The sequence below is a fragment of the Mustela nivalis genome (assembly GCF_964662115.1).
Source record: "Mustela nivalis genome assembly, chromosome: 1".
Lineage (NCBI taxonomy): Eukaryota > Metazoa > Chordata > Mammalia > Carnivora > Mustelidae > Mustela > Mustela nivalis.
This window is the reverse complement of record NC_139020.1, coordinates 201,315,396-201,336,435: the sequence shown is the minus strand read 5'-3', so window position 1 is coordinate 201,336,435 and position 21,040 is coordinate 201,315,396. Positions and strand designations below refer to the sequence as shown.

Sequence of the window (21,040 nt, the reverse complement as noted above, 5' to 3'; positions counted from 1 at the left end):
AAAAAGGAGAAGCAAAAACACACTCCTTCAGGTCTTCCTGCTCTGTTTTCTCTGATTCACCCCTTGATCTCTAGAGGATCCCCAGTTTGTGGGCCAATTTGGTTTGAATGGCAGGGCAAGAAGCAGGAAATGGGTCACCTTAGATCCAGGAAGAGTAGAAGGGAGGCAGAGGACTAGGTATTTGACAGTATTTCTCTAAGTTTTAGGTAACTTCAGCCTGGCCCAAAGGAAGTTTTTACATGGCTTTTACAAATCTCATGTGTGCTTTTTTTAATGGCCCACCCTGGATTCCAAATTCACTCCAGTAGCTAATTTTATCTGCTTTGCCAAACGCAGAGCTCTCTGGAGCCCAAGTAGATGAATGCTGGCATTGAGAGATGGTCCAAAGGACAGGAATGAACTCAGTTTGAAACCTGAGTAACTTGTAACCACTTCGTGTCCATGTACAAGACTCGAGCTTAAAACATGGGGACAACGTTTTTGAAGTGGAGTTCTGAAATGAAGACTGAACTGTTTAGCATTTTAACAAGTTCTTCTCTCTGACTCTGCTAGAACTGCAGTTCACTTAACAATGTGACTTAAGGCTGTCTCTCTCCTGTTCATTTCCATCTGGGTCTTGCTTAATTTGAGTCCTTTGTGAAGATTCCTGCCGAGGCTATAATTTGAGTTCTAAATCTGTCGGTGGACCATGTGGACACAAGTTTCAACTCGAGCTATTTTCTTCTGTGGAGAAGCGCTTGGAGAGTTTCCTGGGCCCTTTGCTCCTGGGTAGTCAAGTCCAGGCAGGAAGGTGCCTCAGACCTGGATGTTCTCCTACTGCCTCTTCCTGGTCAGTTGTAGGCACTGCCCTGAGGGGAAGGGGAAGGATGGTGGGGAGCTTGGAGTTTAGGGTTTCCTGAGACAGCGCAGAGAAGTGCTGGCACATATTTACTATTTTGAATGAAACCCGTAGGACCAACAGGATAGGGTGTTGGAAAGGGAAGGGGGAGCTTTGAAGTCAGAAGGACCTGATCCAGGTTTTGGTCTGTCCTTCCTAGTTGTGTGGTCCTGTACAAGTTATAATGCAAAATCAGCACATTACTAAATAGTTGAGGGGTCACATATCTATGTGTGTGAATGTGCCAATAGATGGGAAGTGCTTCTTAGACAATGAATGAATGAATCTGAGGTAATGAAAGGGAGGCAGGCAGCCAGCCTAACACCTAGCACATGGTTGGTGTGCAATAAAGTTGACTGTCGTGCTCAGGAGTTTAAGGTTCCAGACCAGGAAACACTTGATATTCTGCCAAAGTTAAATGTGTTCGTAGAGAAGGAAATGTGGTATGTCTCTGGCAAAACCCATTGCCACCCTGGGTCTTCCAGCGTTTTTCTGTGTTCAGATGGGAGCTGTGAGATGGATTTGCTGTGTAGCAGGCATTTGTGTTGTCTTGGCCTTGCCTTCTGCCTCTGTAAAATGGGGTAATTTGTGAGTTGAGGGCAAGTAGGGAGATGTATTACTATAATTAGACTGTAGGCAAAATAGAAGATTATAACGAACTTCAAGAGTTGTGGGAAGAAAAAAGTAGATGAACTATAAACCTAAAGGATCATATGTATATTTTAGGACTGTTTGAGTGAGTGATACACAGCAGTTACTTGGTGAGTGTCTCTTCTTACACATTAGAAACTTGAAAGCAGAATGTTCTTTTGGTGTAATGAATCAGATTTGAGGACAAAAGACTGAGAAAGTGATGTACAAAGGCATTTGACGTCCTATAATAATAGTGCATTGAGAGGGCCAGTGTGTAGCTTAGTGCCCATGAGGAGATCAGAGTTCACCTTGAGCTCCCAAGATCTAGAGAGCTGTAGAAGATGCTAACTCAGCCTCTGGGGTAGGGGTGGAGATAGGGGGCTAAAGTGGGCAGGACACCCTTTGTTACTGTTGTTGAGAGGATTCTTTTTTAGCCATTAGTGAAAGCCCTAAAATCATGGCCAGTGATTTGGGTCTAACCTTTTTCACTTACTAGTGTGGTGACAGATGGCACTTGCCACTAATATCTAAAACCCAGGGGAAAATAATGGGTGAAAATCTGAACTAGGCCTCCACTGGGCTACTCCCAGGTTTGAAGGATTCCCTCCACCTTTGAAATTATACCCTCTCCCTCCCTCTTTTTTTCCGTCTGCCTGCCTGTCTCTGTCTCAACTTTGCTATTGAGGCAAAGAATCCACCAATCTTAAGTTTCTCTCAATTCTTTTAAGGACAATTATTCAATTAAAGAAAAAGGAACAAAGTTTTATTATTTTTAAAATATAAAAAAATAAGGTAAATAACTTTAAAGGGATCACTATCCCTTTTGAAATTATGCTGCGTTTTTTTGTGTGCCACAGACGTCACTTTGGTGGATGGTGGCGCCACCACCAAGTCTCTTTTATCTAACAGGAAGTTTTTTTTTTAAGCCTTTTTTTTTTTAATTGAAAGGTCCTTACAGCAATAAAAACCCTTGGATAGTTAGAAATGATATTGATCTAGGTACATTTATTAGATGTAATGTAACATGGTTACCCGTCGGTGGGGAGCTCTAAAAGGCATGTGGGTCCCAACACTGCTCAGCTTCTAACTCTGGACAATCAACTGTTGATTTATATAACTGAAATAGCTAGGGAAGTCAGGGTTTCCTTCCTGTTGGAGACAGCACTGGGGGCATTAAATCCCTGTGGATCTTGATGATAAGAAAGAACCTGACCTCTTTTGGAACTGAGAAATAACTACTGTCTGAAGTCGTTCCATCCAAATGAATGGAAGATGTTATTTTTAATTTCTAGTATTAATTTTGGCTTTATTCTCTCTGCAGCCTGGCTACCTTTGCTTATAGTGGTTTGTTGTCCGAATAAAACTGGGTGGCTCAGTTGGTTAAGCATCTGTCCTTGGCTCAGGGTATGATCCCAGGGTCCGGGGATCAAGATCAAGACCCAGGTCTGGCTCCCAGCTCACAGGAGCCTACTTCTCCCTTTCCTCCCAGTTTGTGCTTCTTCTTGCTATCTCTGTCACTATCTGTCTTTCTCTCAGATAAATAAATAAATAAATAAAAATAAAGTCTTAAAAAAAAAAGAATTTATCCCTTCAAACTGGCTTATAAGGGACAGTTGGAGCACTCAACTAAACTAGGTTTTTCCTGTGTGGCCATAACGTAGGTCATTTTTCTCTTTTTTTAGTTTAACTTAAATTGGATTGAAAAATAGTCTTAAATATTTTGACTCATGTAACTTCCTCTTACACCAGCAAATAATCAAGCAATAAATGTTTGTGTACCTACAGTGCACAATGCTGAGTGCTGTGGGCCTAGCAGTGAGCAGGATGGATGAAGTCAGCTTTCTTTCTTTCTTTTTATTAAAGATTTTATTTATTTATTTGACAGACAGAAATCTCAAGTAGGTGGAGAGGCAGGCAGAGAAAGAGGAGGAAGCAGGCTCCCCAATGAGCAGAGAATCCAATGTGGGGCTTGATCTCAGGACTTTGGGATCATGACCTGAGCCAAAGGTAGAGGCTTTAACCCACTGAGCCATCCAGGCACCCCTCATTTTTTTTTTTTTTTTTAAAGATTTTATTTATTTATTTGACAGAGAGAGACACAGCGAGAAAGGGAACACAAGTAGGGGGAGTGTGAGAGTGAGAAGCAGGCTTCCCATGGAGCAGCGTGCCCCATGCGGGGCTCAGTCCCAGGACTCTGGGATCATGATCTGAGCTGAGGTCAGATGCTTAACAACTGAGCCACTCAGGCATCCCTGAAGTCGGCTTTCAAGGTGCATACATCCCAGTCACAGACAAGAAAACAAACTATGGAATGGAAGACTATTGCAGGACTTCTTTGGGACTATCCTTGGATGTTGGGAACTTGGAGTAGAGTTTCTTGGAGGGTTAGAAGTGAAACCTCACTATCCGTCTGATTTCCTCACTGGGTTACTTGCTTCTGTTTCTTCCCTCGAAAAGGAGCAGAAATTTTGGCGTTTTCCTGGTTGATTGTTGGCTTTTTGCTCTAGTTGATCCAGGTTGATTGTGACTGTAATGTTAGAGACACAAGAGAGAATCTGGATGGTCACTGCCAGAAGTATTTTCAGCTTTGCTCTTCTTGAAGTCAGTGGTAGTGTGTTTTTGGAATCCTGTGACGTTTCTTCATGGCAGTGCATGTTACGCAGAGAGATAAACAGTTCTAAAATCCCTTTACACCTTGTTTGAAATCTTAAAAACAAATTCAGACAAGTAGAGTGCTTGGGTGTTGTTTATAGCCTAGGAAAGAAAAGTGAGATTTCAAATAGATTGCTTTCTTGTGTATTAGTAGGTTCTTGGCACACAGTTCCGTCTGGCCTATGGTTCCCCCTTATGCTGGGACTGGGAAAGCACTATTTTGACTTTGCTATGTTGTGGTCAGATTTGATGTGAGTCCACGGAGATCAATTATATGACAGGTGCCTTTCTTTTTTTTTTTTTTTCCTTTTTAAAGATTTTATTTATTTATTTGACAGACAGAGATCACAAGTAGGCGGAGAGGAAGGCAGAGAGAGGGAGAAGCAGGATTCACGCTGAGCAGAGAGCCCGATGCAGGACTCGATCCCAGGACCCTGAGATCATGACCTGAGCGGAAGGCAGAGGCTTAACCCACTGAGCTACCCAGGCGCCCGGACAGGTGCTTTTCTTAAGGGTATTTGTGAGGGGTGGAGCCAGAGAGCAGGGGTGGGTATTCATTCAGGATACAGGCTCCAAGGGGAAGAGGGAGATTACAAGGAGAGTTTCTAGTAGTCTGTCTCTCTTTCCTTCAACCAAAATACTGACTCGGAGGTGAAGAGGCAGGCTCTGGCCGGAAGTGGGCGTGGACAAGTAATGCAACTGTGCACATGATCAGGCTCCCACCTCTGGCTCTGCTGCCCTTGGGAAGTGGATGCTTGCTCCCTCCTACTTCCTGTTCCTTGCCCTCCACCTCCAGCGGAGTTCCTGGGCCCCAGCTTGAGCACAGAAAACATGTTCAGATTCTCACTTTTTCCTGGTCAGCTGCTTTTTCAGAGCTGGAAGCCGCCAGAGGACTTGTACGTGGCAGTTCTGGGGGTTCAGCTAGTGTACTCACAAATTTAGGATTGTCTGGCAGGGTAGACAACAGGATGGTTTCCTGTTGTATAACCACAGGAGCTTGCCTACAGACAGGGCTGCTCTGGAGATGTATGTAGAACTCAAGGAAGCAGACATTAGAAGGTCCTTTTGCAAGAGTATGCTCCTGAAGAATGGTTTACCGTTACTTGTCTTCATTATCTTAGAACAGTATCCTCTATGGAGTAGAAGCTTCCGAGTTAGAAAGACTTGGGTTTGTATCCAGATTCTGCCACTTGCTGGCTCTGTGATCTCAGGAAAGTGGCTTTATTGCAAATAGCCTAAATTCTTTGAGTCTCAGTTTTTCATTTGTGAGGTGGGGATGATAAGAATGAAGCAGGTGGCCAGATTGTTGTAGGTGTCCAATAAAGGTAGTCGTTATGGAATCATATAAAAGCTTACTGACCCTGTTAAGATTGGCACCCAAGTTTGGATAGCTACCTATGGCAGTTTATACTGTCTGAGAGCAAACCAGTCCACGTTGGGGCCACAAGCTGGGTGTAACTGAAGACCGATGATCTAGAGGTTCCCAGATTGGCTGATTTTTCCCATTGAGTTTCCTCAGTTCATTGTGGCTTTACGCTGCTGTGCATCGCCTTTGTATATTTATTATATGGACTTGCAGTGCCCCCTGAAGCATGGATAGGGTAACTGGGAAAAAGGCCCAAATTGGAGGGTCAGCAAAGGGGGGCAATAGGGAGAGCTACTTGTAAGGTGGCTAGGCATTCTGGGGATTGGAATAGCATGGGCCAGGGCAGGGACCTCAGGTGAAAGCAACCTGGTGAGTTCTCTTGACCTGAGGAGGTTATGAACATCTGAAAATCAGAGTATGAACTGAGCACCTTTGGCAAGAAAAGTCCAGTTACCTTCAAAGGTAGGAAGTTTTATAAAATGTGCCACAGTAGGATTCAAAATTGAATTCAGATTAAAATAATATTTATTTTTTAAAAGATTTTATTTATTTATTTGACAGAGATCATAGGCAGGCAGAGAGGCAGGCAGAGAGATAGGAAGGGAAGCAGGCTCCCTGCGGAGCAGAGAGCCCTATGCGATGTGGGGCTTGATCCCAGGGTCCCAGGATCACAACCTGAGCTGAAGGCAGAGGCTTTAAATAATATATAAATTGAGCTCTTAGTAAGCATTTTCAATCAGAAATATCAATGATGTCTCATGAAATCAGACCAAACCTGGACTCTGTTTTTAAGAGAATGTAGTCTATAGGGCATCTGGGTGGCTCAGTGGGTTAAAGCCTGCCTTGGGCTCAGGTCATGATCCCAGGGCCCTGGGATTGATCCCTGCATCAGGTTCTCTGCTCAGTGGGGAGCCTGCTTCCCACGGTGCCCCCCTTCACCCCCCCCCCCGTCTCTGCCTGCCTCTCTGCCTAATTGTGATCTGTGTCAAATAGATAAATAAAATCTTTAAAAAAGAGAGAGAGAGAACAAATTTGGGCAGACTGCTTCTCAGTTATTTTTCTTTGAGAATTGTTATCATGTTTTTATTTTTTTTATTTTTTATTTATTTATTTTTTAAAAGTTTTTATTTATTTGTCAGAGAGAGGGAGAGAAAGCGAGCACAGGCAGACAGAATGGCAGGCAGAGGCAGAGGGAGAAGCAGGCTCCCTGCCGAGCAAGGAGCCCGATGTGGGACTCGATCCCAGGATGCTGGGATCATGGCCTGAGCCGAAGGCAGCCGCTTAACCAACTGAGCCACCCAGGCGTCCCTGTTATCATGTTTTTAAAAAAGATCTTACTTAGGGGCACTTGGGTGGCTCAGTGGGTTAAAGCCTCTGCCTTTGACTCAGGTCATGGTCTCAGGATCCTGGGATCGAGCCCCACATCGGGCTCTCTGCTTGGCGGGGAGCCTACTTTTTCCTCTCTCCCTGCCTGCCTCTCTGACTACTTGTAATCTCTGCCTGTCAAATAAATAAAATCTTAAAAAAAAAAAAATCTTAAAAAAAAAAAAAAGAGAGATAGTGAGAGAGGGAATACAAGATGCAGGAGCTGGAGAGGGAGAAACAGGCTGCCTGCTGAGCAGGGAGCCCAATATGGGGCTCGATCCCAGAACCCTGGGATCACAACTTGAGCTGAAGACAGAGGCTTTTAACCCACTGAGCCACCCAGGCGCCCCTGGATATCAAGTTTTTTTTTTTTTTTTTTTTTAAGATTTTATTTATTTATTTGACAGAGAGAAATCACAAGTAGGCAGAGAGGCAGGCAGAGAGAGAGAGAGGGAAGCAGGCTCCCTGCCGAGCAGAGAGCCCAATGCGGGACTCGATCCCATGACCCTGAGATCATGACCTGAGCCGAAGGCAGCGGCTTAACCCACTGAGCCACCCAGGCGCCCCTGGATATCAAGTTTTTAAAACATATTTTTCTTCATGTCTAAATAATGGATGTTTATTAACAGATCGATGATGTGACGCTTAGCACTCTTTCTTTGTTAAGTAGGTTTGAATAGGTTGATCTACAGACTTAAGACTTAAGACTGACATACAGCCTTTTTTATTTTTTTTCCTTGTAACTTCCTGATTTTTTTCCTTTTAATTTTTTTTTTTTTTAAAGATTTTATTTATTTATTTGAAAGACGGAGATCACAAGTAGGCAGAGAGGCAGGCAGAGAGAGAGAGAGAGAGGGAAGCAGGCTTCCTGCGGAGCAGGGAGCCCGATGCGGGGCTCGATCCCAGGACCCTGAGATCATGACCCGAGCCAAAGGCAGCAGCCCAAACCACTGAGCCACCCAGGCGCCCCCCTTTTAATTTTTTAATTTCTAGAAAATAGTTCACTTACTGACTTGTCAAAGACTTAAAATTGATCTACATCAGGTGGGCATTTCTTTTTGTAAGCCATGTATAGGTACAAAAGAGATATTCTTGCCAACTGGTGACACATGCAGATGAGGACAGTGGGAGATATACCTCCAGGTTCACAGTGATACATCTAGCCATTTGTATTTAACCCTTCAGGGGAGCACATGTGCTCAGAACTCCACTGTAGTGGGACTTCTTTAGGGCCACACAGAGACTAAGTACAGATGGAGCCTGAACTCCATGTTGCCCAGCCACTAAGTATACAGAACTGTGGTTGGATATGACACTCAAAACAAACAAACATGCTGACAAAGTGGCCCATCTCTACAGAGCTGTGTTTCAGAGAGCTTTTCAGTGTATGTATGTACAACAGGGACCGGTCAAAGGGGTGCAGATCTGTCTCCCACAAACTCCTATCTAGTGTAAGAATGCTGTGACTTAAAAAGTGACATTTGTTTTAGCAGGAGTTATGCACTGGGAGTATTGTATTTTTCATAAAGTACCACTGTAATAGTCCTTTGAAAAAGGTATCAAAAATATCAAAGTACTAAAGAAATAATATTAACATAGAAATGAATCTTTTCTTTCTCTTTTCTGACCAATTACACTGTAATGTCACTGTGAGTGTGAATTTGGGGTGAAATAAGAAACTTTAAAACACTCCTCCCTTAGAGAGTGTAGTTATGATTGTCCCTGAACTCAGTGAAAATAGTTTTAGACCTTTGAGCTCTAAAAATGCAAAATGTGGAGGCATCTGGGTGACTTAGTTGGTTAAGCATCTGACACATGATTTTGGTTCAGGTTATGATCTCAGGGTCTTGAGATCCAGCCCTGTGTTGGGTATCACGCTGAGTATGGAGCCTGTTTAAGATTCTTTCTTTTCCTCTCCCCTGCCACCCTACCCTGTGCACTCTCTCTCTCTCTCTCAAAATAAATAAATATTTTTAAAAATAACAAAAATGCAAAGTGTGAAAAGCAGTCAGTGCTCTTTTTAATAAAAGTTTACTTTTAAAAAGATTTTGGTACACTTTTAAATGAACCACCTGTTTATTCTTTAGAGACCTCAGAAAACAAGTGGGAGCCTAGTGTCATTGATAGCAGTAATCTCAAAATTGGTTAAAGTCTACAGAACTAGGTCTGCTTAGCCTTTGAATTTAAGTAAGTAGATGACAGTTCATTCTGTGTTTTGAGAAAGCCACCTAGAAAGTTTAAAGGATAATGAACCCATCCCTTTTTAGCTGTATCTGCCCCCAAAACCCCACACTGCAGGTGTGGCCAGCTCTGGCCTTTGCCTCTGCTGTTCTAGGTGCCTGGGATATTCATCTGTTGAGCACTGGCTTAAATGTCACATCCACAAAGATTTCCCAGACTCTTCCCCAGGCAGGGGAGCAGCCTCTTCCTCTGTGATTCCTGTCTTTCCTATGAATGCATTTTCTGCTTAGAAATCATACTGTCTTTCGTGCTACCAGCCTGTGAACTTCTGGAGATGGTGCCTGCAGGCTCCTCAGCTTGCAAAACCCTTGGGATGAGTTGTCTCTTAGATAGTTCTTGTCCATCAGTGTTTATCACATAAAACATCTTGAATCTTGTCTGCCAGAAACTTTAAAGAAATCTCCTGATTAAAAACAAAAAAGTACAGTACCTTAAACATGCAGTAGGTGATGCTACTCCTTTTCAGTCTCATGCTAGTATGGAGCCTTTGACCAATTTTCTGCTATAAAAGAGGCCATGGACATGGAATTCAGCCCCCCCGTTTTTTTCTTTTGTCCCTCTGTTGTGCAGGAACAGGCTCAGATGCTACTTAGAAGTTTATCTAACACTGTGTTAGAAAGGTAATTAGAATATTTTTGCAGTGGTTAGGGTGGAAGGAGGCCTGGCTATTATTAGCAAGGGTCTGATCTTTGAAGGATATTAAGTTTAAAATGAATTTGGAAGGAAATTATGCTTAACTAAGTAACAGAAGTGTTTTTAAAGTATTACATTAACTGGTATCTGTAAGTATTAATTGACTGCCTTGTTTTTAGGGCAGAGGGAAAACTTAAAAAACAACAACAACATGGTTTGAGCCTTATTTGTCTTTTAATTAGTTTCTTCAGCTTTAGAATGGAATCTAAAAGTGATTGCATCATATTTCATAATCAGCCAGCTGAACTATTTGCTGTTTAGTCCAGTACTAGACACTGAGGTAGCAAGGTTTCTAGTCTGAGCAGCCTTAGCATTTGCCTGCCTGAGCTCCGGGGACCCCAAACAAGTCTGGATTTACTGTCACTTTTTCCATCTACACACCTGGCCTTCTCTTTCTATCACAGAAATAAACCCTGCAACTACTTCACCCTACCCCCACCCCTGCTTTCCCAGCTGGAGATGTTGGCACTGCCCTCTGGAGCAGCCCACCTGTCACCAGTGCACACCTCAGTCCACAGGGGTGTGCCATTAATATGTCACAGCTGATGCCTCTCTCTTTAAAACAGGGTGGTTGTCACCTTGGTGACTCACCTAGGGCTGCCAGTTCAGACTCTGGAATCTCTGTGTCTATCTCAAGTCTTAGGTCTCCCACCTGACCACACATTGCTGTGTTTGTAGTTAATTAAGTTGACGTTAATCAAGACCCAGGTGAGGAGCAGTGAGGTAATATTTTGCTTGTATTGCTTTAATATACATCATCTGATTAATAGTCCTAGAGTAAAGCAGTTCTCAAAATATAAAACTGCCGGATTACAGTGAAAATATTGGATATTTGCTTTTAACCTGTCCTTGCACATGGGATCAGGGAGCCTCCTGCATTCCTTTACCAAGTCACCTGTTTGAGAATAAGACTGTTTTTGTTTGGTTTTTGAATTTGAACATTTGAAATTCTTTGTATCAAAGCAAACTGCCGACAAAACTCGGTCAGGGAAGGCGTTTGGGGGTCAACACTTTGCATTTTGTATCATTTTGTTTGAGGAATGCTTTGCTTTTGGCCCAGGGGAGTTGTGCCAGATGTTGCATTAAGCCATTTTAAGATTTGGGGAGTGGGGTGAGGGGTGAAATCAAGGGCAAAAAATTGCTTATTATGTGTGGAACTCAGCACGGAATTAAAATGGGCCTTTTTAAACTTATTGTTGGGGGGCACATAATAGGAAAACAATTTTATACATAAAAGTTGTTCTACATTGTTTTTCAAGTTTGGAGTAAAGACCAATGGTGGGTTTAAATTACACTGAATCTCTTTTAAAAGAAATGAAACAGAACAGTTAATATCAGAGTGCATTTCAAGTGGTTTAAGTATGTTTGGTGAGACTTTTTTGTTTGGCTGTTTGAATGTGTATTAATATATGTTATAAAACAAAAGCCGCTAATCAGGAGTCTAGGAGTCTTATGAATTGTTTGAACTCTGGAATAAGAACATGGAAAGGGCCTTTTTTGGTGATTCTTCAAAACATAATCTTGATATTGAGAACTTTCTTGTTATATTATTCTTGAAATTGTGTTTCCCTTTATGTAGTTTAACACATCCAAAACCCCATCCTTTCTCAGTTTAGACGGTTCCCGTGTTTACTTCAAGTCCCTGAAGAGGGAAAGGTAGATTTGCTCTCCGGGGCGGGGGGTGGGGGTGGGGGGGGTGGGCGTTCACCTCCCAGAACTCGGGGTGGGGGCTTGCAGATTGGGAGGTAACTGGGAGAGGGAGAGCAGTCATCCTCAAGTGTCTAGAAGTGGGTGGGTCTGGAGCTTACTCTGTAGAACTCTTTTTATTGCACAGACGTGATGGTTTAGCCGATACCTGGGAGTGCAGCTTCTGTGTGACCCTCACTGAGGTGGCATTTTAACCTCCTTTTCAGAAGCAGCTGAGTTGCTCCAGGTCTTGTAGCTAAGCTGGAGCGAGGTCAGTAGTGAGCGCGTCGTGAGTCAGCCCTGGGCGCGGTCCGCCAGGCTCTGCCTCCGGTGAGCTGGCGACGACCCCTCGGCCCTGTGGAAGGCACTGGGATTCTGCTGGGAGGGAGCCCGCCCGAACCCGCGTGGGAAACCCAACGGGCGGAGCTGGGCGGCGCGTGGAGCGCAGTCCGGAGAGGCGGTGTTTCCGGGGCGGTGCCGGCCTCCCTTGCCCCGCCCTCCCCGCACACTCGTCCCGCCCCCACAATAAGGCCCCGCCCCTCCGCTGTCTGTCCCCGCCCAGCCGGGCGCGGGCGGGCGGCGTCGCCTTTAAGAGCTCCCCGGTGTTTTGGGGGCCGCGGGCCGGGCGCGCTGACCTGGTGCGCATGTCCCGGGCGGTGACGCCGGCGCCGGGCTCCATGTGTGCGGCCGAGGGGCGCATTATCTGGCCGGCGGCGCGGGCGGGCGGGCGGACCGGCGGAGCGAGCGCCGCGGGCCCGGGCGGCCCCACAGGCGGAGCGAGCGCGCGCGGCCCCGCGCCCCCGGCCCCTCGGCCGCCCGGCCCCGCAGGCGACCCCGACCCGACGGCCCCGCGAACCCGCGCGCTGCCCTAGGGCCCGGCCGGCCCGCGGCCCGGTAAGTTCTGGACCAAACTTGGCGGGGAGCAGGGGTTGGGGGGTGGGGTCCGGACTGGGATCGTGAGGTGGAGCCTGGAGCGGCAGGGGTGGCGAGGGTCGGGCAGGGTCGGGGGTCAGTGGGCTTTGAGGGACCCCCGCGTAAGCCTAGAAAAGTGAGAGCGGGCGAGTGAGTTCTATCTACTCCTTGTATTCTGGGAGCGTCTTCCTAGCGCTACCCTAGAAAGTTCCGCGCTCCGACGCCGCCCAGGCACGTGGGGGCCGGGGTAGGCGGGGGTCCCGGAAAGTCTCGGCGTCGCCCCCCTTCCTTCTGCGCTTCCTCCGGGGCCGGGGGAGGGGCTGGGCCTCCAGGGGTCGCTTCCGAGCGGCCGGGACGGGCGGGGGAGGGGGCGGCGGGCGGGCGGCACGTGGGCGCGCGGGGCGGGGGGTCCCAGGCAAGGCGGGGCGGGGGTCCCGGGCCGGCCTGGCCGCTGCGCTGAACCCCGCGGCGGCGGCGACGGCGGCGGCGGAGGATCCCGTGTCAGAATAAGAGTCCCCGCGCGCCCACGCCTGCAGGGCCGGCCCTCTCCTTGCTCGCGCCCTTACTGTCTGACCCCCGAGAGCCGCAGGACCCTTCCCCCCACTCTGGGCTTGAGTCCTTCATAGGGCCGTACACTTTGAATTTGCCTCCCGGTTTAGGCGGTGGCTGTATTGATTTTTTACCCGCACCTGGAATGGGTCGGCATCAGTGACTAGACAGCAGCAGCTGGCCTTTTAAAGGGATTATTGCCAAGAATCGGAATTGATCACTTCAACAAGGAAAGGCTTATGGGCAGGGCCCCAGCCTAGAGCGTGATTGACACTTGGTGTGTGTGAACACACTGGGACCCAGAAATGAATGGGGAGCCCTCTCTCAGGAACTGAATGTCAACCCTTGGGTGCGCATTTCTGCCCTGCCCTGGGAACTTTGCGGGGGCTGTTTAATTTTGTGTATTTGACCCATCGTTTTTAGCTGTGTAGTTCATCCTTATCTTGAGAGCTTTGGAGTCTTTAGATCAAAGTCCGGGTGAGTCACTTGAGCCTTTAATTTTTCTCTCTTCCTCACCCTTTTACTTCTTTCAGTTTTCTTGAGTACACAGTGCTTAAGTGGTTCTGTGTCCATTTCGCACAGTGACACCTTCTGGTTGTGGCAGCACAGATAAACTGAGGGACAGGCAGCCTTCTGTGTAGTTGCTTCAGACTTGTACTGACTGTTCTTTGATGTTCTCCCCCCCCCCCCCCGTAGTGGTTACAAGTTTTCTTTTAAGTTAGATGAGGTGAAATAATGTTTGTTGGCTTCAGATCATGATGCTAAGATTAGTAGCGTGTTACACCTGACAGCAAGCTGTGGAGGAGGGCAGGATAGACACCAGTCCTCAGATTAGAATGCCTGTTGTACACACACATCTTCCTTGCCCATAACACTCCAGTGTGGTGGAGGATATAATCCCCACATTACAGCTGAGGAAACTGAGGCTCCTGGAGGCCAGGCTGCTTATCCAAGGCTTGAGTTGTAGAGGGCAGAGCTTGGCTTGAGCCTGATGTTTGGGGCATCAGAGTCCAGGAGTATTACTGTTTGCAACCCACTGTGTGAACATTTTCTGGTCCCTCCTAAAACAAGAGGTCATTTACTTCTCCAGGCTCCAGGCTACTTCTGCTGGGAGTAGAGGGGATGACCTGATAACTTAGGGACACCATTGTAGCCCTGTGTTGTCCTCAGCAGAGTTACCAGCTGGCCCTGAAGGATCCAGGCCACAGACTTGCCGCTTTGCATTTGCTTCCTCAGCTTCCAACTCCTAAAAGTTGGCCTTTTTCTTTTATCTTTTTTTTTGAAGATTTCATTTATTTATTTGACAGAGATCACAAGTTGTCAGAGCAGCAGGCAGAGAGTGAGGGGAAGCAGGTTCCCTGCCAAACAGACAGCCTGATGCAGGGCTCCATCCAAGACCCAGAGATCATGACCTGAAGTGAAGGCAGAGGCCTACCCCACTGAACCACCCAGGTGCCCTAAGTTGGCCTTTTTCTAGAGGAAATAGTTTAGAGTGGAGATTTTGAGAGCAATTTGCAAAAGATACTTTCCTCATGTAGTTCCCCCATTCTTTGTCTTTCATCCCATATTTTCCCTAAAATTCTTGGGCACCTGGGTGGCTCAGTGGGTTAAGCCGCTGCCTTCGGCTCAGGTCATGATCCCAGGGTCCTGGGATCGAGTCCCGCATCGGGCTCTCTGCTCAGCGGGGAGCCTGCTTCCTCCTCTCTCTCTCTCTGCCTGCCTCTCTACCTACTTGTGATCTCTCTCTGTCAAATAAAATCTTTAAAAAAAAAAAAAAAAAAGAAATTGGGATGGGTCCTATATTACCGATTTGGATGCATTGTTTTTTCCACTCAGCATCATTTTTTTTTTTTTAAAGATTTTATTTATTTATTTGACAGAGAGAAATCACAAGTAGGCAGAGAAGCAGGCAGAGAGAGAGAGAGAGGAGGAAGCAGGCTCCCCGCTGAGCAGAGAGCCCGATGTGGGACTCGATCCCAGGACCCTGAGATCATGACCTGAGCCGAAGGCAGCGGCTTAACCACTGAGCCACCCAGGCGCCCAGCATCATTTTTTTTTAAATGTCAAGTCTCCTCTATTAATGCAGTATCATTTGGCAGATCCTACAATCGTATATATTTTTTTAATTTTTTAATTTTTTCATTAACATATAATGTATTATTAGCTCCAGGGGTACAGGTACAATCGTATACTTTGATAATGAGGAAAGAAATAATGCTTCTCGTGGTAGGAAAAATCCTGGAAGGATTTGTACCAGAATGTCAACAAAATTTCTGGGTTAGGGTGAGGAGTGTTTTTTTTTTTCCCCTTAAAGGTTTTTATATCTTTGTGTTTTATGATTATTTAAAAAATAAGAAATTGCTTCAAAAAGATATTTTTCATTGTCATTATTTTTAAGTAATCTCTATACCTAATGTGGGGCTTGAACTCACTACCCTGAGATTGAGAGTTGCATACTTTCTTCCAGCTGAGCCAGCCAGGTGCCTCAAGAAACTTTCATTTGAGTAATAAAATACAGTTTAAGGACTCCAGTTCTCAATTCTTCAGTAGCTCTCACTTGCTTTGCGTCATGTATTTTGTGAATTCTGACATTGTGAGGAGTGATTTCTGGATAGACTTACTCAATAAATACCGAAGTGTACACTGTGCCTCCGGCACTGCGCTAGGAATCCCTGCTCAGTGGAGTTTATCATGAGATTAGTAGGAGAGAAATCATAATTAATCTCATAAACATGGGGAAACTTAAAAGGGTCAAGGAGAAAAGGATGCTGTGACCTGGTGAGCAAGACTCAAGGGGGCCTTTCTCCAGCTGGGATTGGAGGGCATGTAGGAGCTAAGTAGGTAAAGAGAAATGGGAAGAGCATTTCTGATAGAGTATCTAGGACTGAAGGAAGATTAGGGTGGTTGGAGCAGAGAGAGAGAGACATGCATAGAGACCTAAGAGGGTCTGGGATTTCCCTTGAGAACAGTGGGACCGCTATTGAAGAGGACAAGACAGAGACCCATGTGATGGAATTCACAGCCAGGACCACCTTGGGCCTTAGATAGCAGATCACTGAAGGATGCTTCTGAAGGGCACAGGTAGGAAATAGTGAAACCATTCTGAAATGTTGGCTGGCTGGCTTTCTTTCTCTTCTTTCTTTCAGCAATCCTACATTTATTTTTTTATTTTTATTTTTTTAAAGATGTTATTTATCTGACAGATCACAAGTAGGCAGAGAGGCAGGCAGAAGGGGGGGGGGATGCAGGCTCCCCACAGAGCAGAGAGCCCGATGTGGGGCTGGAGTCCAGGACCCTGAGGTCACAACCTGAGCCAAAGGTAGAGGCTTAACCCAGTGAGCCACCCCCCCCCCCATTTATTTTCTCTATTTTTTTTCTTTCTTTCTTTCTTTTTTTTTTTTTTAAGATTATTTATTTATTTATTTGACAGACAGAGATCACAAGTAGGCAGAGAGGCAGGCAGAGAGAGAGAGAGAGGAGGAAGCAGGCTCCTGGCTGAGCAGAGCCCAATGTGGGGCTCGATCCCAGGACCCTGGGATCATGACCTGAGCCGAAGGTAGAGGCTCCAACCCACTGAGCCACCCAGTTGCCCCTCTTTATTATTTTTTAAAAGATTTTATTTGAGAGAGAGAGTGTGCATGCACGAGGGAGAGCATGAGTGGAGGAGAAGCAGAGGGAGAGGGGGAAGCAGGGAGCCCAATGTGGGGCCCGAATCCATGACCCTGAGGCCATGACCAGAGCTGAAGGCAGACACTTAACTGACTGAGCCACCCAGGTGCCCGTTTTCTTCATTTTTTTTTTAAAGTAATTTCTACCCCCCAAAATGGGGGTCTCATGACCCAGAGACCAAGAGTCACATATTCTACCAACTGAGCCAGCTGGTGCCCCAAATATTGGCATTTTCTTTTTCTTCACTTTAAAAAAAAAAAAAAAAGATTTTACTTATTTATTTGAGAGCTGGAGAGAACAAGTGGAAGGGAGGGGCAGAGGCAGACTTCCTGCTGAGCCGAGGGCCTGTTGGGGGCTCCATCCCAGGGGATCCCAGGACCCTGGAATCGGAACCTGAGCTGAAGGCAGATGCTCAACCAACTGAGCCACCCAGGAATCCCAAATGCTGGCATTTTCTGATATTAGTTCTCTTAGGGAAAAATTAAGAATGACCACTAGAGTCTTGGATATGTCAATTCCCCACAGAGACCAAAAATGTAACTGCCTTACCGATGAATTCAATTAAGGACTGTCAGTGTGCTAATCTCCAAAACCATGGGCAACTCAAATGTTTGTCTGGAGAACTACCTGCTTGGACTTGTGATGTTTCTGTGCCATTAGATGGAATGAGCAAGGCTATTTTCCCTAGACTTTTTCTCCCCCTGATAATTGAGTTAATTTATGCTCATTGTAGAAGACTGGGAAGATTATGAAACAGGTGATTAGGTGAGGTCTTTATGAGCAGTCATCCTGGGGTAATAGAGCATCTCTAGGGTTTCCTTTTAACAGTTGTTGGGTTGGGAAGTGTGGCAAAACTGGAAGAACAAGTTGCCACTGTCATAGTTTGAGGCTCACAGAACTGTGTTGACTGTTAAGTGTGGTTGGTTGATAGAATGGATGCTCTTGAGTTACCTGAACTGTTTTAGAAGGTTAGTTAGACAGTCTGGCTTTGGGTTGCTATTCTTTTGGGTAAGATGTTCTAACTGTAGAAGACTGTATCTTGCATTGAATTAGAAGGCAACGGGTTAAGGTTGAGATAAAAGACGGGATCTGAAGTGGTGGCAGGAAAGTGGAGTAGTGAGGCTGGTGTTCTTAGAAACAGAAGTACCAGCTGGGGACAGATCCTGCATACTTGTAGATACTGGCAAATATGATCCAGGATTTTTTAGTCAAGAGGAATGTCAGACCATGGGCAATAAGCCCCTCCCTTCATTTTCTAGGCTCTATTTTTGACCTCTTTTTGTCTGATGAAAATGTAGGTTAGTCTTTTAGAAGACAAAGGAACTTACTCTAATTGAATACCTGCAGGTAGCCTTAGGAATTGACTGGGAATTCTCCAAAACCCTCTGAGGTCGTGGGGGGGGGGGGCGCTGCGGGAGAAGGGCCCTTGCAGCTTCTCAGTGCACTGCACCCACTTTCTCTTGATCCTCAGAAGGGTTACCCTCTTTCTAGGTTAAGTTTGCCAGGAGCCTTGCCTTCTTGTTTCTTGGTTCCTTACATGAAAGGACTGAAGGCTTGATACCTGTCTGAGAATGAGAGAGACAAGCATCTGAGATAGAGTAGTGTCCTGGCAGGATATGGACAGTATCTGCAAGTTGAATTAGGAAATTGGAGTAGGAATTTTGGGGATCGTTTGAGACTGTTGTACTTTGCGGTTGCTTGGCCTCAAAGATAGCTAGCTGCAGCTGGGGATTGAGGGGCGGGTAGGGGTGAGGGTAGAAGCAATGCAGGGTTGATGAGAAAGTCTGCACTTGTTGTAGGTTGAAGAATCTTTCAGCCTTACCTCCTGCAGCTTTGTCCCCAGACGTGGCACCGCCTGACCTGCCCTTTTGAACAGATCTTTTGATTTGAATCTTCAGACTTAATTCAGCCTAAATGAGGTGATGCCTTTGAACACACTTTAAAACAGTGGCCAACCAGTTCCTTATCCAGGGCTGCCTGCTGTTTGCTGAGTGAGAAGTGAGCCCCTGTGCCTATTCCCAGGCAGCAGGTCCCTGCAGTGGTGTGATGGACCAGCCCTGGCTTTGCCCTAGATTGTTGGGTGTAAGTTCCACTTGCCACTTTCCTAGTGATGTGACCTTGCTGACTGAACCTTACCCTCTGTTTCCAGTTTCTAAAAAGCAGGTAATGTCTACCTTGAACAACTGAGTTGGAAGGCGATAATAAATTCAGGTGGCTTAGCACAGGGCCTGGTGTGTGTATATAGTTCAGTGAGTGCTGTTACTATTAGAATGGATGAGGTAGGGCACAAAGGCACTGCTTTGCTTCAGGTGTGGAACATCTCCACACTTGGAGGACAAACTGTCCCTATATGCTGTGTGCCCCTTAGAGCCATAGCCTGTCTTCATGTTCTAGATGGAAGAAGCTGGAGTCCCCTAGAGAGGGTGACACTTTCTAGGGCCACCTTGCTGATTATTCTACAACTGGGAGTGGGCTCCAGCCTTTATGAGTTCAGATTTTATATGTTTTTTCCATTAGCCTGGGTGCCTCTCTAGTGATATAGGGTAGCTTGGTTGGTGGGGCCCCACTAGGGGAAAGGAGATAACCCTTTTCCTGGGTTTGCTAAATTTCATGTTCTGATAGTGCCTCCATGTGTGAGATGGGAAGGTATTTGCCAGGGGTTCTTGTGTTTAAGAACCAGGAGGAGCCCCTGGCACTTTTGGCTTTATCCCTAAGTAGTCTCTGACCCAGGATGGGAAGTGGGTTGCCTCCTGATGGTGCATGTAGTGGCAAATGGGAGATCCTGGGACTGAATCCTAGGCTCCTTCCAGACTTACAGCTCCCAAGCTGGCCTGGAAATTGGATAGATAGGCTTTGAACCTGAGTGGTTTACTGTTTTCACCCTCGGGAGGATTGCCTGGCTACCTGGCCTCAGCTTTCCTGTCTGTAGACCGGGAATATATCTTTGATCTCCTAGGATGACTGTGAGGACAAACAGAAAATATTTCCAAGTAAGAGGTATCCCAGCTCCTGACTCCTCCATTCACCTTTAAGACAAAATTCTCCCTCCAGATGACAACTGCCTGGTGATCCCCTTAAGGTTGCACATCTCAATTATCACACAGTGAAACAGTCAGATTGAGGCTTTGGGTTTTCTCTGTAACAAAATTCCACCATAGCCTCACAATTTGGAGGTCTTTAGAGCTCATTGTAAGGAGATCTCACCTTAAAAGTTCATCAAATTATTTGGAAGGGAAGTGGGAAAAAAAAGGAACCCTGCATATAATCCCAGCATAATATTTCCTCAAATCCCAGTTGTTCTGTGCAATTAGCCTTTGATTTAGTGGCTGTTAAACTATACTCCACACATTCTTACCTTAGAGGCAACTGCTTGACATGACTTTGGAGGTGAGCAGGTTTCAGGCCAGTATTCTCCTCACTTGGTGGATTTTTGTGGTAGTGATAAGAGATTTTTAGTTTTATTGTCTGTTTTGGGCAGATTTACTCAGCAGGTTCTGAAAACTTTGCTACTACAACCTTATTCACATCTGCAGAGGAAGCACATTTTTTCCCCCAGTTGTTCAATGGTTTGGGGAAAGTAGGAGTGTAGCAAACTGAATTCTTGGTTTGAAGGCATTGGTTGAATTGGTCAAGTCACTCCATACCTGTAGTATTCTCAGGACTTGTGTATCATTGACAGAACATTGCCAGTTCAAATGATTAGATTTTATTTTTTTCATAAAACATTTTTTTAAAAAAGATTTTATTTATTTGACAGAGATCACAAGCAGGCAGAGAGGCAGGCAGGGAGAGGAGGAAGCAGGCGCCCCGCCAAGCAGAGAGCCCCATGTGGGGCTTGATCCCAGGACTCTGGGATCACAACCTGAGCTGAAGGCAGAGGCTTTAGCCCACTGAGCCACCCTGGTGCCCTGGTGTTTTTTTTTTTCCAAAAAACATTTTTAAAAGATTTTATTTGACAGAGAGAGCACACAAATAGAGTGGTAGACGGAGGGGTGGGGGAAAGATGCAGGCTCCCTGCTGAGCAGAGAGACCAGTGTGATAAGGGGCTTTAGGCTCTATCCCAGGACTCTGGTATGACCTGAGCAGAAGCAGATGCTTAACTGGCTGAGCCACCTAAGTGTCCCCGAACTTCATTTTCTGTTGTCTCATGTGTTACTCCTCTGCATGTAAAAGGGTGTGCACCCACCCCTTCAATGGCAATGGTTTTTTCAGAGAATTCTGAATCCCCACCTTCCCTGGGATTCTCTTACATGCACTAGAACCTGGGAGATTCCAGGTTTGATTGGACCTTCTTAGCAGTTTGTAGGTGGGTTATCTGTCTCTTCCTTCTGCTTCCCAAACTTTGAAATTTCTCTTGTTGAGACTTTTGTCTCTGGTGAAAGCCAGGGAGGAGGTGG

At 46.0% G+C, this 21,040-nt stretch overlaps 1 protein-coding gene across 7 annotated transcripts in view; it reads left to right on the top strand.

Moving 5' to 3' along the window:
* Positions 1-21,040, top strand: part of GATAD2A (GATA zinc finger domain containing 2A) — a 105,565-nt gene that overhangs the window by 2,140 nt on the left and 82,385 nt on the right. For 2 of the 7 annotated variants that reach the window (XM_082706526.1, XM_082706522.1), the window contains exon 1: positions 12,270-12,407. The exons of 4 other annotated variants lie outside the window; for them this stretch is intronic. The gene's annotated coding sequence lies outside the window, so the exon portion shown is untranslated. Of the gene's footprint in view, positions 1-12,269; positions 12,408-21,040 lie in introns of those variants that run through there. One more of the 7 variants, XM_082706524.1, reaches the window with a different exon arrangement.